This window comes from Ovis canadensis, chromosome 15, assembly GCF_042477335.2.
Source record: "Ovis canadensis isolate MfBH-ARS-UI-01 breed Bighorn chromosome 15, ARS-UI_OviCan_v2, whole genome shotgun sequence".
Classification (NCBI taxonomy): domain Eukaryota; kingdom Metazoa; phylum Chordata; class Mammalia; order Artiodactyla; family Bovidae; genus Ovis; species Ovis canadensis.
This window is the reverse complement of record NC_091259.1, coordinates 41,794,813-41,798,834: the sequence shown is the minus strand read 5'-3', so window position 1 is coordinate 41,798,834 and position 4,022 is coordinate 41,794,813.

Sequence of the window (4,022 nt, the reverse complement as noted above, 5' to 3'; positions counted from 1 at the left end):
CACAGTAATTAGTTCTGGTTCCTCGACATCTTCCAAAGGAGATAACTTAGTTTTATTTATTTACTTTTTAAAGTATCATTTGAACTCAGATATTTTAATATATTCAATGTGGCACTGTAGTAGTTATTACTACTATAATTTTTATTGCTATTTATGTTCAATTATCCCATATTTGGCCCGTGGGAGATTATTGAAATGGCTCCTGGATTTTTCTGACACAATCCCTGTGGTCTATGACAGCTTTGCCTTCCAGTTTAACAGTGTTTCAAGGCTCTCACTGATGTTTCCTGTCTCAGCCTCAAAATCAGTCATACAAGGAGGCATGATTTTCCTTGTTGGAAATTCTATTTGGAGAACACAGTCTAGGTGTAGAGATATTCATTATTTTGTGGTTATTCATGACTTCTAGACCTTTTTAGTGAACAGAGCAAAGAAATATGTTTTTTAAAGGAAAATATAATGTAAGATCTTATTAATTATTCAAATCAAATTTAAGGTTATAGAATTTTCCATTGGACTCATTCAATTTTATATTTTTATCTCTCCTCTTCTGCTCAAAGGTGTGGATTCCAAATATATTAACATAATTATTTGTTTGTGTATGCACACACAAACAATAGTTTTAGAATGATACTCATAGTGTATATAGTAGTGAAATATATATGGATAATGTACATTCTGAAATATGCTTGATAGTTTAAGAATAATAATATTACAATTACTGAAAGCAGCTAAAGATTTCTTTATAATTCTTTTTATCCTTTTGATATATTCTTCTAGGACTGTATAGTCAAATTATTCTGTTTTAAAATAATTGAAGTAGTTACTATCTCTGTGTTTAAACTGTCAACTTGATATATGTTTAGGTTTGTTTGCTCTCAATGTTTAGGAATTGTAGTTTCCTTATTTAATGTTGCTCAATTTACCTTCAAAATTATAAAAGACATTATATATATATATATATATATATATATATATATATATATATATATATATATTCCAAACTCAAATGTATAAGATTAGATACTGTGATGATTTTAAATATGTACACAAACTCTTTAAACACACTTGCAAAGATGGATCCTAATTCCTTCCCTTTGAGTATAGGTTAGATTCAGTATCTTGCTTCTAACAAATGAAATAAGACCCAAATAGCTGTATGTGACTCCCAAGACTAAGCCACAAAATGTATGGTGTTTTCCTCTGCTTTTTTTGGATAGTTTGTGCTGGAGGAAGCCAGTTGTCATATCAGGAGGATGCTCAAGCAGCCTGTGGAAAGAAGAGATCCTTGTGGTAAGGAACAGAGGCCTCCTGCCAACAACCATGTGAGAGAACCGCTGTACAGATGGATTCTCTCACCTAGGCAAGCCTTTGGGTGACTGAAATGCAGGCCAACATCTTGACTGCAATTGCATGCGATACTCAGAGCCAGAACCAGCCAGCTAAGTCTCTCCTGGCTTCCTGACTCTCCAGACTTGTGTGAGATAATAAAAATTTATTGCTGTTTTAATCCACTGCATTTTGGGAATCATCTATTATCTAGCAATCAATCACTAATATAGGGACTCCTCCATCACCCTAAGATTACACATTACTTTTTACTTGCTTGTTTGTCCTTCCATTGCTTTTTATTTTAAATATAAGCAAATACTTGTATTATCTACCCTTTTTTAGATAAAAGTAAGCATACGTTACCTGGATCTTCCCAACCCAGGGATTGAACCTGAGTCTCCTGCATTGCAGGCAGCTTCATTACCATCCGAGCCACCAGGGAAGCCTCTATTTGTATTTTACATACACTCTGCTGAATCTTGCGGTTTGCAGTGAACAGTCTTCACTGAGAATCATTCCAAAGCTGAACATACAGTTTTCATTCTTTTTTAGCAGTTGCTATCTCATCCATACCTGATCCGCAGGCTCTTCAACCTACGGTGTTGTCTGTGTCTAGTCTTTGTGGTGCCAATAGCGTATGTTTTATAGGACACCTATATTTTTTCATAGCTTTGCCTGCGTATCTTTGGAATAAGTTCCTAAGTCCATTCTTTTTGAAAAATTTCCCCATTACTTTAGCTCTTATAATTTTCTCTTGTCTTCCTGCCCCTAGTGCAGCGTCCGTTCCCTATAATTCAGTACTTAGTTGCCTTTATTTTGTTTGATTCTGAGTTTCCCATGTTAGTTCTGTACGTATGAGATTGTGCTATTGGAGGCCGCAGGAGGCAGTTACAGCTCTGATCTATTACTGTCAGGAGACTGGGTTTAACACTAAGTTTGTGGGGATTAAAGAAGATCTGACCTAGAAAATGAGGGGGAGGGGAGCCACAGGGATCAGAATGCAACGAAAGGGGAAGCATTTTTCAGACGGTAAGCTACACATGAAGCTGAAGCTCCAATACTTTGGCTACCTGATGCGAAGAGCTCACTCATTGGAAAAGACCCTGGTACTGGGAAAGATTGAAGGCAAAAGAGGAAGGGGGAAGCAGAGGATGAGACGGTTAGATAGCATCACCAACTCAATTAAACATGAATTTGAGCAAACTCTGGGAGATAGTGGAGGACAGAGGAGCCTGACACGCTACAGTCCATGGGGCTGCAGAGTCGGATACGACTTAGTGACTGGACAGCAGCAAGCTATGGGTGAAACAACTTTACTTGTCAAAGAGAGAAAAATATCTTTTTCTCCCATGCCTATCATGAAGGCAAGGAAGATAATCGAAACCATGTACAAGCCCCTGTGTTGTTGTCATTTGAAGTAAAAGGTTGACTCAAGAGTTAATGATTGGGAAATGTGAAGATGTTGAAACAAAGAATAGTTGCTGGGCTGGGGAGCTGGTAACAGTTTAGACTATAGTTCTGCCGCATAGCAGATTCACTGAACTCCCAGTTCCCTGAAAAATATAGGGAAAGGCCTGACACACATTCCTAAGTTATTTTTACGGGAGGCAGATCCCTTGCAGATGAAAACTATCAACCACAAGGACATAGACCCTAGACTGGCTGAAACCAGGTTGACAATGCTTGAAATCTCACCTTGATGCCAAGCAATCTGAGAACTGTCCACAAACTGATCACACCCTGCTCCTTGAACGTTCTAAAACTCCGCACTACCCCCTCTAGGGTAGGTCACACAGTCTTGAGGGCACTTGGCTGCTCTAGCCCCATTTGCCTGGTAAAGCAAAAAAAGCTACTCTTTTTACTTCACCCAAAACTCTGTCTCCACGTTTCTATTGGCGCTGGTGAACAGAGGCTGAGTTTTGGCAACATAATGAAAATTATCCTGAAGATTGTTAAGATCTAAGATATGAAGTAAGACTCAGGTTACAGAAAAAATCCTTCTCTGGGCTAACCAGCAAAGTAGGTAGCTGATATCTTGCCAACCACAGTGGCTGGAAGTAAGCCTTTGCAGACATAGATTATATTTTAAACGAATATATAGAATTTAAGGAGCCAAGATTAAGAACCTATCACTGAACAGCCATTTTCTAAAGGACAGTCATCTTGAATATTGTCATAGTGTCAGGAAGGAGGTGTGCACAGTGGCAAAGGACGATGGGATGCCTGCCTGTCAGTCAAATTAGCTTGATCAACCCTGGTGACCAACCATAGGTTCAGATCCCCTGCGCATCCAGGATTCAGAATATACTAGTTACATCTCGAAAGAAAGAAGCTGCAGCCCCAACAAAGAATGGCAGGAAACCACAGAATAACGCTGAGAGAACTTGGAAAAGGAAGTCAGCAAAGAGAACAAATCCAGCCAAAGTGGCTCCCTGGACCACACTGAGCCTCACCATTTCCTCAGAATAGAGGAACTGGAATTCGATTTCAGAACCTTTTGTACATTCCAGTATTTACAGTTGTATCTATTTATGACTAAATTAGCTATAAAGAAAGTCATATAGAATTCTCATCTCAAGGTGTGGGTCAACTCATTTCTTTTCATCCAGTCCATCAGTTCAGTTTAATTGCTTAGTTGTGTTTAACTCCCCACAACACCATGGACTGCAGCACACCAGGCTTCCCTATCC